This window comes from Pelodiscus sinensis, chromosome 4, assembly GCF_049634645.1.
Source record: "Pelodiscus sinensis isolate JC-2024 chromosome 4, ASM4963464v1, whole genome shotgun sequence".
NCBI classification, from domain to species: domain Eukaryota; kingdom Metazoa; phylum Chordata; order Testudines; family Trionychidae; genus Pelodiscus; species Pelodiscus sinensis.
The window spans coordinates 50,368,464-50,389,333 of NC_134714.1; the positions used below are offsets into that span (position 1 = coordinate 50,368,464).

A 20,870-nucleotide genomic window follows, 5' to 3' on the forward strand; every position below is an offset into this window, starting at 1 on the left:
AGTTTATGGAAAATAAATCATTTAAATAAAACATTGACATTTTCTTTTTATTTGCCAAAATACAAGTGAAAAAGAACCCTTAATTGAATTAAGGACCCCAGCAACGCTGGTTAAATGTGCTAGTAAATTCATAACAGAAGGATTAAAGTGACATTTCCACTGTGGAATATCAGAACTAATTTGGATTCCATTAGGAGTCTAGTTGTGAGCTGCTGAGTTGACTTCACTGTGGGCCAGTGGAGCACTAGCACTGAGGCTACTCTACTATGAGCTGAACTTGCTGAAGAGCTGAAATCACTATTGCGGTGGGGAGCCCGCCACTATGCTGCTGAGCTACTAGCAGAGCAGTTTGCAGGGACGACCGGCAGGTGCAGGAGGCCAGCAGAACAGCTGGCGGGGACGACTTGTGGCCAGTAGGAGCGGCAGCAGTCAGCCAGTGGAGCAGCTTCAGGAGCAACCAGCTAGCAGCCAGGGGCGTGGACTGAGACGGCTGGCAGAGCTGAACAGTTCGTGGGACAACTGAGGCGGCTCACTGGACAACAGGTGGAGTGTGGTGGAGTGACTCACATTGACGGTGGCAGCAGAACCCTATGGAGAGGCGGAGCCATCGGCGGACCACGTATGGTGTATCAATCCCCGCCCCCTCCAGGTTGGGATGGCAAAACGCTGCCGGGTAAGCTTTTGGACCCTGGGGCGGCACTCACCCAGGGCAGAGACTCTTGGGCTGTGTCTAGACTGGCCAGTTTTTCCGGAAAATCAGCCGCTTTTCCAGAAAAACTTGCCAGCTGTCAACACTGGCCGCTTGAATTTCCGCAAACGCACTGAATTCCTACTGTAAGAAATTAGTGCTTCTTGCAGAAATACTATTCTGCTCCAATTTAGGCAAAAGTCCCTTTTGTGCAAAGCTTTTGCGCAAAAGGGCCAGTATAGGCAGGTCAGATTTGTTTTCCACAAAAAAGCCCCGATCACGAAAATGGTGATCGGGGCTTTTTTGCGGAAAAGCGCGTCTAGATTGGCATGGATGCTTTTCCGCAAAAAGTGCTTTTGTGGAAAAGTGTCCGTGCCAATCTAGGCGCTCTGTTCCAAAAATGCTTTTAACGGAAAACTTTTCCGTTAAAAGCATTTCAGGAAAATCATGTCAATCTAGACGCAGCCTCCGCGTGTTGGACTTTTGGGACTTTGGGTGATTTGTGGTTGGGGGGTGGGTCTTTGCTCATGTTTGGTCTATGAATCTGAGTTGTGGTGTTTTCCCAAGTTAATGCTGATGTCGGTTACCTCATGTTATTAAAGGTTTGCTGCTATACTGAGGCTCTGTGCTTGCGAGAGGGGAAGAACTGCCTCTTTGAGGCACCCAGAGGTGTATGTAAGATTTCCCAGATCACTGGGTGGGGGCTTGAGCCGGTGTTGTATTACCTTGTTGGGAAGAGACCCTTAGATACTGAACCCAGCCCTTGCTGCTATTAACTCAGCCTGGCAGAAGGGTTACAATAATATACATTACATAAATTCTTTACAGCATGCAGTAGTGTCTAGGTGATCATTAGTTAAATATAGCCCCAATCTGGAAAAATGCTGCTGCTATTCTCAGAAGGGATCCCAACAAATTGTATAAATAATTTATAAGTGTTGAAGCTAAGTAGCATGATACAATATTTCAAAATGTGGAAGAATGTTTGTTTCCCAGAATTTCAATATCACAGAATAAGTATGAATGGTGAATTTTTTGTGTTAAAATACTGTATTCAAGAGTCAGGAACACAGATTTTCAGTAACAGCTCTTTCTATTGAACCTTACATATATCAAGGAATCTTTACAGAGCAACTCCATTCTCTTTCCATTTTATCAGCAGATATGAAAATAATTTTTTTAAAAACCCCCGTGTGTCATAGACAAGCAGATTACAACATGCAGGGTAATTTACAGTGCCAGATACAAATTCTATACATAATATTAAAGTCTTTGTATCAGAAAGAGATGATGACAATAGTTCAAAACCTATATACCCCCAAAAATAAAAAGTAGAAGGTACAAAAGAAGTTGCAGCAATTTTTTTCAAATTGTTCCTCAAACTCTTCACTCCGTGGATCCTTAAAAAAATGTCCTGAGATGTAGCCAAGATTACAAGATTGGAAAAACAGTTGAACTGAAGGATTTGCTAACATCTTGATTGAGTGTACTGTTACCCATAGTGAAAGATTTATCATCTTCACTGATTCAGGTATGCCTCTTAGGTGCAAAACATCTTCTTAAACACATGTAATATATGCAAGTCAATTATTGGAACAAAGGATTGAATGCCAGAAGAAATCAGGATTCTAACTAAAATTAACTGCTTGTGTATTTGAGCAAGTCACGTGATCTCAGTCAAATCTACTTTACAGTTACACAAATTGTTTTTAGAAAATATTTTGGGCAATGAACCAAATCGATGTTGGCATTTCCACACTCAGAAATGTCTTTTTCATAAGAGAACTTAGTTTATTGATATGAACGGTAGCTGCCATTTTGGGGAAAAAAGAGTCAAACTATTTTATTTAGAAAAGTGGCTACCTTGCACTCCAACAAGTGTATTTATAGTTGATGGATTTAGGAAACTTTGTCAGTAGCCTTTTTAACATAGTGGACTGCAATAGTGGCATTAGGAAGATCAGTGCCCCCACTAACTTGCTCCCAGTTGGAGCTGGCCCACCAATCTGTTGTGCCAATGACTCTAGCATCTAAGCATCTCAGTCCCAAAGAACTTGATGAGATGATATAATAACAGCTATGATGGAGCTGCTGTTGTTTTCTTAATAGGCGTCTATAAATACAAGACTAATTCTTTAATTGAAATCTTGTTGCCAAGAGGGCACTGTATGGCTAAAAGGCTTACTAATGAGATATGCAGATTTTAACTGCTAAAAAACTCATTCCCATCTGGTCCAGCTAGGTAGTGATCTAAAATCACTACCTTATGAAGGCTCATAAGCTTTTTTATGTAAAATGAAGGGTCTTAGTCCAATTATTAATGGGGATATGTTCACAACAACAAAAATCGTCAAAATGCTCAGCAATCTCACCAAGATTTAATAAAGAGAGAGAGAGAGCACACTCTTGTTACAAGAAGGTAAAATGTATATTACATTATTGAGTAGCTGCTCATTAATTTTCTGTGCATTATACCATATGAACATTTTGCTGCATCTTACATTTTAAAACCTACGTAAAAGGAAGAAGAAAGAGAATATGCTGTATCGGACAGCACCTGCAATAAAGGGATTTTTGTTTGATAACTTTTACACATGTTAGCATGAAGCTTTTCTTTTGGGTTTACTCTTGTCATCATTAGAAACAATGTACCATAGTGAGTACCTAGTCATAGAAGAATTCAGCATGATCATGGTACATTGACCGGAATAAGAACAAGATGATGAAGCACTCATAGCTTTAAAGCAATGGTTAACTTGTAGCCAGTTTGTGTCAGCTGTTACCTCATTCCCCTCAGTCTATTACATTCCACAGCCAGACTCTTCCTCTGCCTCTCCCACACTTTTTAAATTCATCTCGCAATTGTCATATTCCCTATTCTCCTGCACTATGTTTCTTTCCCCATGTTTTTTTGGGTCCTGGGTGCTCCCCGATGCTCTTATTTTTCATACCTGCACTTGCTGTAAGCTGCCTTCCTGCATATTTCTTTGTGGAACAAATGTATATGTAACTTACTTGTGACTAGAACAAAAAAGCAGCCCAAGTTTTACAAACTGATCTTACATGCAATCACATATATTTACTAATATGAAAGTTTCACCTATTGCAAGTATTTGAAGCTGCAACATGTGTTTAAAACCACAATAAACTTACTATATCATACATGTCCACGCATACGTTGCTGGCCCATACTCTTGCTGATCTCCTAAAAGGATGCTACCAATTGTTCCTGACAGCACCAAAACCTTTGAAGGTATTTTGATTAAAAAAAAAACTCCAAAAATAACCCCCGAGTTTCTGAAAATATTACATAGTGTAGTGGAAGGATATTGGGATCTTTTTGCACATGTTGACTACCCAAGTCATAGAAAAAAATCCATTGTTTGAAACAATTTGGGGGTAAAAACAGAGCCATTTTGAAAGATATTGAAACATTTTCTATTCCATTTAAATGTTCATATTCAGCAAAAGCTAGTGAAGTGTTATATTTTTTCTTTAATAAGTTACATTGACTCGAGACCAAAGAAAGAAAAATTTACAATTTCCCGACCCAACTAGAATTACATGGCTGAGTATAAAGTTATAAATCTGAGGTTTTTAATCAATCACAGTACTGACATTTAAATTGAATGTAGGTAGCAAGAAGTTTGTCTCTGATTTTAAGATGAAAACAACATTTTCCTCACATCATAGCTAAGTAATGTGAACAAAGGGCAAAGTGATGAGGGTCTGGAGGAAGAATCACATGGCATACGTCTATCTTTTCTAATTTTCAGTAAAATATTGTTTTTGGGGGGCAAGAATGTTGCATATTAACATGAATATATTGTATTTTTGTATTTTCTTTCTTTTTATTAAGAACTTTGGTAGCAGTCTGCTTTTCTAATGTATACTTTGAAATTATTTGAGGACTAATACCTGACAAATAGAGATTCTCTCTCTCCACCAGCATGGTCGGTTCCTCTTCCAATTTCCACTTTATTTTTTGTTGTTACTCAACACTGTTCGATTGAGGATTGCAATAGGAATTGATAACATATTATTAATAAAAAACTGAGAATGCCATCAGTTCAGACTCTTTCTCTTTGACCTCATCTGCAGGCTTGATTTGTCTCTCCCCCTTGTGGACTTTCTCTAATAGAGAAGTCCTGTTGTATGGCTATTTGAGTTGCTGGCCATGTTCTGTTCCAGCAACTTGGTCTGGCTGCGTGAGAGAGTGGACATACTAGCCACTCTTCCAAAGTCACCAGCCTTTCTGGGGATTAAGTGGCTCTCTTCTCAGCCATGCTATAACTTTTATGCTGATTTCTGGTTTCCTTTGTTTGTCAGCGCAGTCTGGACTCTCTCCCTGTCCCATGCTTTTTCATGGATGCTTCTGTGATACACAGATGTGTTGAATCTTGGGAGTTTTCTGGCCTGTAAGTCTCACTACTTGCAAGATTCTAGAGATCCACTTTTTCCCCCTTTTCATAAAAATATTTCATCTTTTAAAATGGATCTTCTCAAGTTCCACAATCACAATGCTGGATTTCTCTCCACCAGAACCTTGAAATTGGCTATTATGCTGCATCAAGGATCCTTCAATGCCTAACACTAAGCTATGACAAGCTAATATAGTTTCCCAAGACCTCTATAGGTTTTTTTTAAGTATTGTTCTAAAAACTTCTCTAGATCCTGCAATACTAGTAGTTTACCTGGCTCTAGATGAATAGATCTTCAGCTACAAACACACTTATTTTCAGGCAGGACAGTGAAAGAAGGTATGGGGCAGTGTTTTGCACACACACAAGAAAATAAAAGCCTCCCTAAAGACCTTCGGCTGGGGATGTTTTTATCTTCCCCCAGGTTTTTCATCTGCCAAAGGAAACTGTTGATAAGCTCTGACTATCTTTTCCAGTTTATTCATTTGATCAGTTAGTTTATTATAAGAGTCTAAAGTTATAATATTATTACACATTATTAATTATGGGAATGATGCAAGACAACTATCTTTATACCATTAATGATTAACCCATTTTTGCAGAATTTTACCTTAATAGCTATGGTAGAGACATGTTCTAGGAAAAATTACCATCAGAACTAGAATGACAGGGCCTCAGTGAGATGTGCAACATATTTTGATAAAGTGGACATAAAGGAGTCCAAATTTAAGAGAGGCTAGATTGCCAAAAGTTAGGCCAGAAGATTCAAGTCCACTGTGGGAAGCAACTTCAGTTTAAGTTTTCTTGACTTATACTTTCTCTGTTCCTCTCTTTTGGCCATTGGCATGAAATGCTACCATCTGATTTCCTTCTACCCATTTACACGTGTTGCATTGGGATCCCCTTGCACATGGCCTCTGAGTATGGTCCTTTCTCACCTTCTACTCTTGAAAGTATCCTCATATCAAGCTAACTCAACTAGAAGATCCAGATTCAAGTACAACCAGATATATTGCTTAAGCAAGGACAGCATCAGCACCATCTTATATTACAGAAGACAACACAATTTGCCATAGAAGGCCTTTCCAAAGGACACTAAAGGCATGAGAAAATGGAAAACACTAAAAGATTTTCTTTCAAATTAAACAGCTGTAATACACCCCTTGCACGCATGCGACTGAAAGACAGTACAAGGGTTCCAGGCTGAGGGCCTTTAGTGCAAGGCATACAGTGACTCCTATGAAGGTAAAGTCAAAAGCAGCACTTGTGAGCTTCAGGCAACCACAGTAGCTGGAGAGAGTAATTATGATGCATCCTCCTTGAAGATCATGAGGTGCCTATTTTCCTAAAAGAAAAACTGCCCCCCACAAAACAGTCTCAATATTACGGTGTGACCTCTCCGGTCCATTACTGCAAGGGGTTTCCAAGTTACATAGAAGGGAAAGGAATAGTCTAGGTAGGAACTAGGGATGAAATTGAAGTTGAGACCTAATTAGGAGCAATGGGATAAAATTGACCAAGAGGAAAATTTAGGACAGTTCTGAAGTTACACTGAATACCACCTGCTTCCTAAGACTTAGCAATCAGAAACCAAGGTTTACAAGGTACTTAAAGGTTGAGTCAGGGAAGCTATTTCATTGTTAATGGATGCATTTGCAGAACCACACTTGTTTCCATTTATTTTGAAATACAAGGGGATATTCACAGCAGTTGCAGAAACACTGTCTGACCTTTACTAGTAGAGCCTCTACAGATACTGGAAATGCACCAGTTCATTCTCAAAATTAGGAACTTATAAATTTAGCAAAAAATATAACAAAATCCCGACAGAAATGTTAATGTTGAAGTCCTAACAAAAACACTGAAAATTAATTTTTGGAGGAGAACTAGTCTGTAAATAGATTAAGAAAGTACAAAAGTGTATCATGATTATTTTAACATTCCGACCTTTCAAACAGCAACTCTCTCATATCTGCAGAGTCACTGCTTTGTAACAGCGTAGCAGGCCCACTGAAAACTGCTATGTAACAGCTTAGTTTCTAGGAAGCTATTCTTGTTGCAATAGGAATGTGATTTATTGTTTTAACAGGATCTGGCTATATTTTTAAAAGAAAGTCAGCTTAGTGTTAGAAGAATGTAACCAACACATGCTGGCTGATAAAAATATTAGGCAAAAGTGATTAGGATCTTTAGCTTTTCTGGATGATAGCTGCTGACAGCTGCAAACAGACTATATCTTATTGTAGCTCAGACTGCAGGTAGGAGTAGCTGAAAAGATACCCTTCACTCTTTGATAAGGAGTCCTGTGGCACCTTATAGACTAACTGAAGTGTAGGAGCATAAGCTTTCGTGGGCAAAGACCCACTTCGTCAGATGCATGTTCTGCTCCTACACTTCAGTTAGTCTATAAGGTGCCACAGGACTCCTCGTCGCTTTTGCAGATTCAGACTAACACGGCTACTCCTCTGATACTTCACTCTTTGATGAATATCTTACTCAGTAAAATACATTGTATGGTTATAATTTTGCCAATCCCAATGTGGTCTGAATCTTATTTGTTTTGCTTCTTATCGTGTCACGGGCAGCATTTCATTGCTAAATAAAAGACATACTGCCTAGTTGGATTATTTTAAATTTACCTTATCTAGAAGGCTGTAGGGGTCACATAAAAAGGGGTTGCACACATTTCCCAACCCTCCCACATACATTAGTGAGGTGAGGTGAGAGAGACTCATCCGTATCTCACTCTCACCTGTGGGAAGAGGGTAAATGACTGACCGGCCCTCCCTGCCCAGCACTCTCTTCCCTCTGTGCCTGGCTGGGATCCTGAGGATGGACCCATCTCACCTGATATCCAGTGCCATATCTTCCCAAAGCAACTCTTGCTGGGGTGTGCATAGTCATGTGCTTCCTCAGGCTTCTGCTTGGGTTCACGCCAGAATATGGTCAGTAGCAGCCTTTCAGAACTGTGCATGAGGGAAAAGGATGGGTACTGCTTCCAGCCAAGACAGGGGAGGGTTGACCAGACCCATGTCTTTGCTAAGCTCATCCCTTCCTGCCCACAAAGTGTCAAAAGGTACCTAGCGTCTCCAGCCTACTGACTACTGTCCTAACCCAGTTGCCTCCTGTCCCCTGGATACAGTGTGGGTACACATTGTGCACCAAGATCCAGGGAACCTGACTGCAGGGGCTTCTGCAGCCACAGAGCCTGGTCAGAGAAGTGGTTCAGCCAGGAGAGGATGCCTAGGGGACAAAGCAGCTCTGTGCTCCCTGGGGGGCAAGGCCCAGGACAGTGACAGATGGGGCAGGTGAAGAGGATTCTAAGCCCCTGTAGAGTCAGGGTCTGAGCAGGCTGGAAATCACTTTCTCCGTCCTCACTCCAGAGCCAGCCCACAGCGAGGGCTGTGCTGATAGACAAGCAAAAGGACTGGGTTGGCACTGCACACTACTGCTTCACCCACCAACCTTGCTCACCCACCAGCCTCACACACCAACCCCTATTATTAGCCACTGGACCCTCCCCAACAGATTGCTGGTGGGTGGGTGGCAGGTGATCAGGGATCAAGGCCAGCAGCAGGACATGCAGGGGGAGGCAGAAAATATAGCATAATTTGCCCATTTTTAAGAAAAAGCAAGGACACCTGCAGGATTCCTTAAATAGAGGACTGCCCCTTTAAAATGGGATAACTGGTCCACTGTCAGCTCATAAAAGAGCTTTTATAGTTACTGATTGGAAGCATGATTAGAGGAGCCTGGGTTTGTGCTCTTGGTTGCACGCTCCCCTAATAGTCTCAAAGGGATTAGTTTGTAACTGAAAAAACTTAAAAAACAATGAATGGCCCTGCAGTACCTCAGAGACTAACAAAAAAAATGTATATGGTATTTCATGGGCCCAATCCACTTTTTCAGATGAAACAGAACATTCACACTTCTATTAGTACAGACTGATGCTACAGAGCCTCTCTCTTTAAAAAGTGGGTCAGCTCTCTCAGGATTCTGCATGATGGGGCTGGGAAGTTTATTACACAGCAATATCTAAGACAATGGCTGCAGGTCCTCCAGTTAAAATATGCCTTTATCAAAAGTAAAACATGACATTTTTAAATGGCAGCTATTTTAAACACAGACAGAATCTACTTGGTGTCTATGAAACAATAGTTGCATTGCTGCACCTTTGCTTTTAGAAAGTCAGGCGTTTCCGTGTCTGCATTCTGCTTCATAGAAGAGGCATTTTAAAAAAAATGATGAAAGTGCTGCAGTTCAACCTATTCTGCATTCCTTAGCATTTACTCCTACTTCTTAGCCCAGTTCTGGAGGGCAGAGAGGTGAGACAGGGTGTTGTCAAATGCCTCCCGAATAGAAGACTCATCACATATACCACTGTATAGGAACAGACTCTAAAACATAAGCATAATCCAATTCATAAGACCCATCCCCAATCCTCAATTTTCTCAAGACCCATACTGCCTTTCGGATGCTATGATTATTCCATCACCTGGTAATAAGTAGTTCACAAAAAAAAAGTTAAGTACTTTTTATCTCAGATCTCTAAAAGTATATCACCTCTTTATATACTCAACCCTGCCATGTAGCTATGTCTAGGATGGCAGATGGACCCTGTATTGTGCAGTAAGTGGGAAAAGGAGAATATTTGGCCAAGGATGTTAGGGAAAACCTTTTTTCTGACATGCGCCATAAGAACGTCTGTGTCCAAGCAGAGAGAATTTTTTTTTCCAAGTGTCTTGTCTGAAAGCCCCAGACATAGTAAACTGCAGAGTACTTAATTTTTTTGACTGAGATGGGTAAAAAGCTGAGTCATCTTTGCTGGGATTCAAACTTCCAAAGAGTCAAAGTATTTCAAACCTAATACTTAGATAATTATACTGGTCAGTAGAAGAAAGTTTCTGCACAACAGGATTTTTTCTATCCCCAGAGGCTCAATGGCAACCCATGCTTACAATCCACAGCTTTTCCTAAGGCTTTTTTTAGCAACAAGGGCCATAATGTTATCCTAATAAACAAGGTACTATTAGCATTGGATAGCAGAAGGTATGTTATTTATAAACTTTCAAAATTAAGAATACAATTTCAGTTTAGAACTCCCCTCACCAGTCCTACATGGAGATTTGGTTAAGTCATCAAACAAATACCATCTCCCTTTTTTTAAAATGAGAATTGAACCCAGTGAATATAATAAAATTGAAAATATTTTGAAAGGGCTAATGAATTAATACAATCCATGATCTGACCTCAGCATAACATAAATTCCAAATGTTTTCTTGGTGCCTGCCTCTCTAGCTATGCCGCGGATTTAGTCATCCTTCAGGAACACTGAAAACCAACCCACATCTCCTTCCTGTCTATCAACTGACAAGGCAGCAGGTATGTCCATTTAATAAAAGAGTGCCTGCTTGTACTGGCTCTCCTGGAAAGAAGAAAGGATCCCAATCTCTCGGTCACTAAATATATAAACACAGATATTCACATAAGGCTGAAACTTTCCTCATTTGACCTCAGTTTCCATATTCTGATCTTCAACCAAGAGGAGAATTCTGTCCTTACAAGATGATTCTCAAATCCCAAGAAACAGATAGATTTGGTTTTTGCATCCATGTATTTTATCCTGAAATATATTCTAATCAAATAGCTAATATCCATTATCTCACATGAGCGTACACTTCCCCTTGGTATATCATGTGGGGCAAAAAGAACAATGCAGTATCAATTCAATGTCTACTATAGAAGGGAAGCAGTATATTGCCAAGATGCCTGTATGAATTCATATGGAGCAATAATTTTCTTAATATCCTGAATTTCAACAGCACTGAGCATCTACAGCTCCCAATGAAGTCCCCAAATCCTGTCAGTAGTTTTTACATGTCTCAGTAATTAATTTTATATTAGGAATGAATAAATAAAGAGACATTGAGAGGGATTTTCAGAAGTGCCTATATGACTTAGGAGCACAAATCTCATTGATTTTAACAGAACTAGTGCTCTTAAGACACTTACGAACTTTTGAAAAGGACACCAATTCTGATTCAGCTTTGGGTTCTGCTGTTGAAAGTAACATTTGACCAATTCACTGCCAAGCTCCTTTTCTAGTTTGCACTCCATGGATGGGCTCCTGATCACAGATCCCTCCTGGTTGTCCAAGCAGAAAACAGCCCTAATAAATAAATAAATAAAAACAGGGATGTAGGTTTGGAGCACAAGCGTCTTCCATGTTGATTCGGTGGAGGGGAGGAAATGTAAGGTGAGAGGCATGATGACAATGGCATTACAACTTGCTCAGCCAACATCTGACTAGTGTCAATCTTCCATGTATTCATGCTGGAGTTGACCTGTCAGACGGTATGACTACTGGCTTGGGAGGAACAAGATTTTTGTCCTCTGCACTCAGCTTCATGTTGCATAGCAATTGTTAACATTAATGTTCTGTAACAACATTCTTACTAAGACAAAGCTTGAGAAGTACTAATCCTCAAATCTGCAAGTGCTTCATGTGAAACCTCTGTTTCTCATCACAGCTCACTTTACAAGTGTGCGTGCAAAATTCTAGTCTAGCATTAATACTAGTCTAGCATTATTACTCTGCCCCATGTGTGGATATCAGCAGAATTTTTTCTTTTCCAGAACAGTTCAAATTCAGGCACAAACAAATTTCATTAAGAATCTCCCTGTTTACAAACATTATGTGTTTCAGGAATGATGAACACAAGGACACAACAGAAACAAAACTGAAAACCCTATTTATCCCTGCTGCAAAATAGTTTGGATTGTTCTGATCATAACAGCAAACCAAACTGTTATTTCAGGTAAGTTTCTACTGCAGAACAAGGTAAGACTGTTGGGAAGGATAATTTCTTCTTTCTTTATCCCCCCAGCTGGTAACCTTTGCCACACCCTCTCCCCCTCTTTCTTCTCACACACAAACACCCTTGTTCCCCTCCTCTCCTGGGTATTTATGAAACAAACACTAAAACCTCACTAATTACGATATTCAGCTGGATCTGACATCAACGCTGGTTGTGTGGCTCTAAGAAGCCAGCATTGTCATTTGGTGTTTTCAGACCAAACAACATTGGCGGAAGGAGCAGAAAAGGGATGGAAAAGAATGGCTTTGAAAAATGTAATTCTTTTAAATTATTAGAAAAATCCTAAAATCATCATTCCCTTCTTTCACATGACTTGGTTTTCATAAACTACTTCTTATCATTAATAAGAAAGTCAATTCCTGAAAAATTCTAGTGACAGTGTAAATCATTATATGCAAAGTCTGAAGAGAATATCTATTATGTACTAATATAATGTCATATACTCCATCCAATCCTATGCTGTTTTCTCCCTCTACCAACCTTTAATTATATCCATGCTGATGACACGTTAAGACTTATCACGTGAATTGATCCTCAAAGTTGTTTGCAAAAATGCATTATTCACCAAAATTTCCATAATTCAACCAGACATCCTCCCTTTTCCTCCTGCTAACTCATGCCTTGTGACTGAGCAAAGTGAATACCTAGTGATTTCAAGAGATTGCTACTTTTACATTGTAAGCCACCACAATTCATTCTAACAAACACAGGAAATAAAGCAATATCACTATGATAATCGTCTACCTTTTTGTGTTTTGCCGTTTAACACAAAAGATATTATACTCAGGCCACACTGGAAGTCGCATAGATGATGCAGTGCAGGCTGTCTAATTAAAATCCAGGAGCTCCATTTCAGCTAGTGCCAGATGAGACCATCATGCCTGTCTCTATGTAGAGTAATCAGCTCTGATTACATTAACTGGTTTTGTTCTTCATATTTAATGCCTTTTGGTCCTTTATATTTGAAGAACAACATTAAAAGATCAGTGGCTGCTATTCCTTCCTGTTATACTTTTCAAATACCAACTAAAGCCGAGCAACACAGAGCCAGAGACCACTCCCTAATTCTTAAGGGACGTATTATATTGATCAGTTCAACTGACATGTGTCTGGTCTTTTCTTTGCTCCTAACAGCAAAGAGCTGAAACACTGAATTATCTAAACATCCAAAAACAAAGAATTCACACTGTTCTATTGCAAGCTGGTTAGATTAACTTAACTTCAAAGTAAATCAACGTGGTTGCCAGAAGCAAGACCGTGATAATAAAATAGAAACCATTAGACATTTAAAGAGTTTCTAAATTTTGCAGATGTCATGTTATAATTCAGTCAATGATGGTCTTAAAATGTGAATATATTTCCCCATGCTAACTAAAGGAGCCATTACATGAATAAAATAAAGTATGAAAATTTGTAATGAAAAGATCAGCCACACCACTTGAAAAGCCTGAATCTTTGGCTACACCTTTTACTGCAATTGCAGTAGAGAAGAGACTTGTTTTCTGTCTAATAAAGAGTATATCTGAGATCTACTAAATACATATTACAGTTTATTAACAAAGAGATGGAAAGGAAGAAATTCAGCAGCGTAGTTGGAAGCTTTCGGGCTTTCGAAATAAATACTTGATAACAAAGGATAAAACAATAAAAACAATGTTTTCCTCCTTGTTTTGTGTTTTTAATACCAACTGTATAGTATAGAACCGCTTTTTAAAGCAATACAGTGCCAACTGCTTATTCAGCACTATTGAGCATTTTGTGTACTCTCATATTATTGAAAACACAGTGGAATTAAATAATAATATTCATCCTACAAACCATGTAAGTTAAAAGAAGGATGCTACAGAAAATATTAACCCTTCAATATAAAAGGATTATTCTACCTTTGCGACAGTAAAATTATGAACAGCTCTATGTTCTATTTCAGAGAAAAAATATCATACTGTTATTTCTAAGTTGTTGTGAAATTCAGATATAGTCTTTTGAGATTCTCAGGATATCATGCACGAACACAGCAAGGATAATTATAAATATTTCTAGCTGTCTGTACATCCTGTAGGCCTTTGTCTTAGCCTAACTGTCAGGAAAAAAATGTTTGGGCATGCAATATCTTCTTCAAAACCCATTTTCACAATGCAAATCCCACACATTCTAATTTTAGAGGAGACTCATACAAAATCAGGAAAGCAGTCATGCAATTAAAAACAAGCCTACATTTAGCACTTACCATCTCCTGTTCAAACCATCCTCTTTTGATGTTTACGGCACATCTGTGGGATGCAATACTAGGAGGTGCCTTGTGTGACCTGCTGCATGATGCTGTGACATCAGTTCAGATGATGCAGCTCATTATGGGAAAGACTGCTGTTGCCATAGCAACTGAGATGTGATAGGAATCCTTACTGCATTTCCAGGGGAGCCTGAGACAATAAGGAAGCCCTTTAAAGAAACAGACAAAATGCAAAGGACTCTTAAAGTGCCATACCAGAAGATTTTAGAATCCATGTAACAGTACATGCATTCTCAGTTAGTTAAAATTTTGATAGGAAAAAATTATTTCACCACTTTTGTAACAAATATAGACACGAGTTTAGAATTATTTCCGTATAGGGCACTTCAAATTTTCTATAAATTGGCTCTAACAATTTAACAAACTAATTTTGTGCTTAGTACTCAAAGATGCTAATTTTAAAGGAATTTCTGCCATTTTAATATTAAGCACTAGTCAAACATGATCTGTTTAAGGAGAAAAAGGTGCCACTCTGAGCAACATCACGTGTGAGATTCTTAGAAATTTTCCTCGTTGGTACTGAAAAGAAAACTGGATTCAACTCTAACACTCAGTGTTTTATGCTGTTAAATAAGTTACTATGCTTTGTTTTTAAAGAAAAAACATTTCTATTCACAGGAGTGTTTCTAGCCAGCCATGTAAAACCCTCCTTATGATTTTTCAGCTGTAGGCCAACCTGCAGTACCATCTGCATGCTGAGTAGCCTGGCTTTCATCTGTCCATCAGGCAGACACACAAATAAAGATTTAGAAAGCTTGCAGGCTATCTGCATGTCTCCTGGTCCACTCTACCGTGAGCCCCCTCCTCACAGCAGTTGCAGGAAAACATATTGTAAACAAAAGAACCTCCTCCTAATTTGCATACAGGTTTGGATTGGTAGATCAGACAGTTAAAATTACCTTCAGCACCTGGAATCCATCCTTCCTCCCTTGCAATAGCTGCTGTAGGGACAGGAGAGGCTGTTAGACACAAATATTAACTAGAATGGTGTGGAAATGAGAATTCACAACTGCAGGAAAACAGACACATTTTTGGTTCTTTGCCAGTTCTATTGGTTGAAAAAGAATCTGGCAAAACTGCTTTTGTTATCCATGAAAATCCCTTTCTACATGGTAAAAAAGGACAAAAGCATGGACCTTGTACACTATAGGCTCAGTCCCAAGGGGAAACAGAGGGCAGATTTGACCAAAAAGAGCATTTAGGCCCTAAAGAGGTCCAATAAACTCTGGAGCCAGTTTTTAGAGCTATATAACCCGCTAGAACTCAAACTACAAGTAAAACGTTCCTTTACTCCCAATTTTATATATTGAGTCATAGGCAAATACTAAAATCCAGGTCAGAAAGGAAAAAATAGGGCTTTAGACCCTTTGCTCAGTGAATCAAGTCCTTGCAAAATACAAAGACTTTCCTACAGTTAGGGATGCTTCTGGCCCTTGTGACCTGTACTTGGACCCTTGGGGGCCTCCCAAGTACTTTCAGTGCTCCATTCATGCTTACAGAACAGGGAAGGCCAAACTTACTGATTTTCCAAGCAACATATGACAATCTTTGGAAGTTCAAGAGCCAGGGTGTGCTTGCCAGACCTTGGAGCTCCCACAGGCACAATCAGTGGGGCCAAAGCCCCAAGGCATTGGCGTAGAAAGAAGACAGAGGTAATGCATAATTGCACAGCATGGCCTATACTCCCTGGATTTTTGCCAAGGTTTGCTGATTCCCCTCCTCCCCATTGTCATATGGCGCTGTTGGACCTTCTTCCTACATGGTAGAGCCAGTAAGCTGGGAACAGCGACTGGGGGTAGAGGAAGCAGCAATTAGCAGGGGCTGCAGGGAGAGCTGCTGTTTTTGCTGCTGCCTCTCCCCGCTGAGCTAAAGCAGCAGCCCCACCCTGCAGCTGCAAGCTATTCACTGCAAGCCTCTCCACACAGCCCTAGCACCTGAGAGCTGCAGGGAGGTGCCACTGAAGGTAAGGGGGAGGAGCAGTTGCCTCCGGGCACCACGCTAGGGGGGTGCCAATTTAGTCCCCCTTTGCTCCCCCTGCCATCCCTTGGATCCCCTGCTCCTTCTCCACCTGCCGGTGCCAGCTGGAGCCTGCTCCACCCCCAACCCGACCCTCCTCCATCTCTGTTGGTGGGTTAGTGCATGCAGGGGCCCGGCCCCAAACTGGAGGAAGCGGGGAAGACGCAGTACAAGCTCCCCCACACACTCCTCCCAGGGTTGGGCTCAGCCATGCGCCAGGTTCAGGGCCCTGCTGTGTGGCAGCAACAGTGGGGGGCACAAACTTTGCCTTTGCCCCCGGGTACATAACCCCTTCACTACACCTCTGTGCCTGGGTGGGTGTGTCTCAAGCTGTTGGGGGTTTAAATCTTATAGTGTCCCCCCTCTATTCTCAGCAGTGATCATTCCATATCTGACCTATCAGTCCTCATCCTCAAAGGGAAACTGCTTATTTGCAAAGGACAAGCCTGAGAGCTTCAAGTCATTATTTTGCTAGATGCTAAAAACCATGGATTGGTCAGAGACACTGGATGTATGGCTCATCACAACAACTGGCAATTCACTAACCCCTGCAGCCCTCACTTTTTGTCCTGTGATTGCAGAGTTGTTAATGGGGCACTACCTTGAATGATCTCTTAGAATGTGCTAAACATACAGCTACAACTACATTATATGCACAAGGGGAGCAAATTAAGGCTTACACAGGTAGCTATAAATCTGGCATTTCCAAAAATCTGACTGCTTGATTTGTAGTCTCAGGCTATGTTCACACTTCAGACTTTACAGCTGTACTACTGCAGCTATGTTGCTGTAAGGACTCGCTTGCAACCACTCTATGCTCATGGGAGAGGTCTCTCACTAGCTCAATTAAATCACCCCTAAAAAGCAGTAGTAGCCACATTGGCAGGAGAACATCTCCTGCCAACATAGTGCTGTCCATGCCAGTGCTTTTGTGTATGAAACTTTGGTTGGTCAAGGGTTTTTATTTTTCCACATCCTGACCAACAGAAGTTTTACCAATAAAAGTGCCAGTGGAGACACAGCCTTAACATTTTAATGTCTTTTTCCTGATTGTAACATTTACTAATATGCAAGGGTGTATATACCAACTTGAGTATGCAACAGCTATTTAAGGCGAAAATTCTTATCCAGGTGTGTTAATTAGGAATGTTAGTGTATAATCGTTTAAAGGATTAACCAATAAGCTTGGGTTCATCAGTTAATCCTATCAACTACACATACCGCCCCCACACACACTTGCTGCTGGCTGCCCACTAGCACCTGATCCCATAGAGCTGCCTACATCCAGTCCCAAGGAGTCACCCAAAAGAAAGGCAGCAGCACAGAGGATGAGGGGAGCCAGTATACACAGGAAACCAGCTTTTAAGCCAGCTCTCTGCATGTGCCAGCTCTGCTGAGCCACCTGCCCCCCTTGGCTGACTCCAACAGAGGCTCAGTAGGAAGCTGGCTTCATGGAACTGCCTCCTCTCCACACTGCTGGGAGGCAGGGGAGGATGCTGGCACAGCCCCAGTCTGTGGGGAGCTACCATGCTTATTAAACTGTCTCCCCTCACAGACCAGCTTCCACTGGCACCCCCTACAGCATGGAGTAGCAGGGGGCACCTCGGGAGTGTAGCTGAGAGCACACTGGTTGCCAGCCCCGCCCCCGGGACTATTAAATAATTGTGTAACCACTAAGATTTTGTGTGGTTACCAGATTATTGAATTAAACAGTATCTAAAATCCCTAGCATCAGCTCCTCAGTTTATGCAAACGTGTATGATACAGAGCCAGGGAGACACTATTCCTATGAAAAGTACCCAATTCCCAACTAGACAGAAAAAAGCTCCCCCTAGTCAGTGGAGCAGGCAGAAATTATGAGTTCTACCAGTGCCCCACAGTTACTATTGTCCTAGTAAACTACCAAACGAGAAAAATAGAAGAGTGGTAGGGACGGTACACCTGTAAATTGCACAATATTCTGTGTCAGGAAAACAAAATGCCTCGTCTGAAGCATGGAATTAAGCACATTCAGGATTGACTTGGGTTTCAAAGCTAAGTCTCAAAAATGCTCTCCATTTTTGATGGAAGAAAAGAAGAAAAAGTCAACTAACATATACAGTATGGTCCACAAGTTTGTAATCAGACTGGTGAGTAGGGAGGAAGGACAATGAAATCCAAATTGTTTTGAAAGAAACCACCATACTAAAGTAAAGCATAGTCATTCAGTGGCACAAGTTCAGAAAGATGCACTCATAGGACCATATATGCAAACCTTTCATAGCAAAACTGGCACCACATGATGACTGAAAGCATGTGTGGATCTTATCTTAAGGTAACTTCTCAAAATTTTCCAGCTGTTCTATTTCCTCCCTAAATAGCTGTATTAAATCCTACATTCAACCTTAAGTCATCACTTTAATAATGTATGCACAGTTAGTTCTATCGATAGATATAATTTCAGTTCAAAATGTACACACGTTTCCATTCCCACTCTCCACTTCCCTTTAATGCAGCATTTCTTAAAGTGTGTTCCGTGGCACACCGGTGTGCCATGAGGCAGTTAGAGGTATGTCGCTGAGAGAACAGAATTCAAAATGGCAAAGGGACAATCCTTCCTTTTTTATTGTTTTTGTTTGATTGTTTTTTGCTCAACAACTTTTCTCTGGCGGCTTTGTTTTTTGCGGCGGTCAACAACTTTTCCCTGGGGAATGGCTGCCCTTAAAGGGGCAAGCCTCCTTTTTTTTTCCCCTCTCAACAAAAAAAATCTTTGGTGTTCCCCATAAAAAAAATGTATTGTTTGGTGTTCCTTGGTCTTAAAAAGTTTAAGAAATACTGCTTTAATGTAAGGTTGCGACATGTATTTTTCCCCAAAGAACTGCCTTAAGTACCAAACTAATTTGAGAGTATTAACATTCAAGTAGTAACTAAAATAATTCACACCAGCCATTGGTTGCTGTTTTTCTCTACTATCAAGATCTGAATTGTCAGGACATATGGACCAATTGTCAGTTAAACACAATCATCTCTCTCTGCATTTATACATTTTGCCTAAGTCTACACTGGCCAGTCTTGTGCAAAAACATATGCAAATGAGGCAAATGAGGTTTGCATGCTTAATGAGCTGCCATTTTGTACAAGGGTCTTTTGTGCAAGAAGGAGCAGTCTACGCTGCTCCTTCTTGCGCAAAAAGCCCCTCTTGCACAAAAGCCGTTCTGCCGTTTATTTTCAGGCAGAACAGCTCTTGCGCAAGAGGGGGGTTTTGCGCAAGAAGGAGCAGTGTAGACTACTCCTTGTGCAAAACCCCTAGCACAAAAATGGTGGCTCATTAAGTATGCAAATGAGGCGCTGCGGTATTCATTGCCATGCCTCATTTGCGTATGTTCTTGCTCAAGACTGGCCAGCGTAGACGTAGCTTGTCTATAAGGCAAACATGAGCTGCAGTTATATTAAATTTAAAAAATTAAACAGGAAAATATATAGAATTTCCCCGTTCCTGCAGTGAATACATCTACAGCCAGTGTTAGTGGAACATGAGTCAGCAAATCCTGGGTTTGACAACTAATTACTTGAATGCCTACACTGACTGCTGACCCTATGCTGGGAATTTCTGAACCCAGGACTCAACATGCGGACTACAGTACACAGGCCGGAGTTTAACCAACTTCCTAGTGCCTCCTAAAGCATGGCTGTTCTTGCCCTGTGTTTGTGGTGGTGCAGCATGAGAAACCCTGACTGCCCGCCCAACACTGGGTGATACAGGACATTCAAACTATCCACCAACACATCCTGCCAAGCCATCATTCTGGTTCGTACTCTCCCACCAGTGTGGAGGAGTCATCTTTTGAGGAACATTCCTTGCACTTTTGCTTATTTAAGGAAATGGGCAGAACTTCTGCCGGATGCTGGTGGACATTTCAGCAGTATTTTCTGACCCTGTGAAGGCCTCTGACAGAGCTAATGATGAAAGAGGCAGAGGACACAAATTGACTCAAAGTGACTGATGCCACTCCTGACATTTAGCACAACTGCTGGTGCCCTCTACATAGTCAAATGCTTCTGAAAGAGGTCCACAAGCACAGATCTGGAATTACCTGCAGTGGGTCCAGAATTTTTGCATGAATAAAGTCACATTTCTGGAGCTTTTGAGCAATTTATCTTGACCTTCCAGTGTAAGTCATTTAAGGATGGCCATGTCACTCCAGAAGTGTATTTCTATAACTGTCTACAAGCTGGCTACTTCAGACTGCTACAGATCCATTGCCAATTAGTTTGGTATTTGAAAGTTGACTTTGTATAAAGCGGTAGTGGAAGTTTCTGAGGCACTCAAGCATGTGGCTAACCCTAAGGTGGTGGGAATAAAATATATTCCTGAAGTAAATCGCTGGCTTTGAGAGAATGGGGTTTTCAGACTGCACCAAGTCCATGATGGAACTCAAGAGGAGCTCATGATGGAACTGCCCAGAGTTTGCCCACCACTAAGAGCACATAAGCTCACAATAGAAAAGGGTACTTCTCTGTTGTCCTGCAGTCCTTGTGTGGGCCACAGAGCCCAATTTACAAATATCAATGTGGACAGCACTGGAGAAGTTTACAAT

General features: G+C 40.9%; 1 protein-coding gene across 1 annotated transcript in view; it reads right to left on the reverse strand.

The window, feature by feature from the left end:
- AKAP6 (A-kinase anchoring protein 6) overlaps positions 1-15,974 on the reverse strand; it is a 384,054-nt gene extending 368,080 nt beyond the window's left edge. The window contains exons 1-3 of the mRNA XM_075926957.1: positions 15,798-15,974; positions 15,177-15,218; positions 14,215-14,426 (exon numbers count right to left, since the gene is read on the reverse strand). The gene's annotated coding sequence lies outside the window, so the exon portion shown is untranslated. The remainder of the gene's footprint in view (positions 1-14,214; positions 14,427-15,176; positions 15,219-15,797) is intronic.
- Between the last annotated feature and the right edge of the window lie 4,896 nt (positions 15,975-20,870).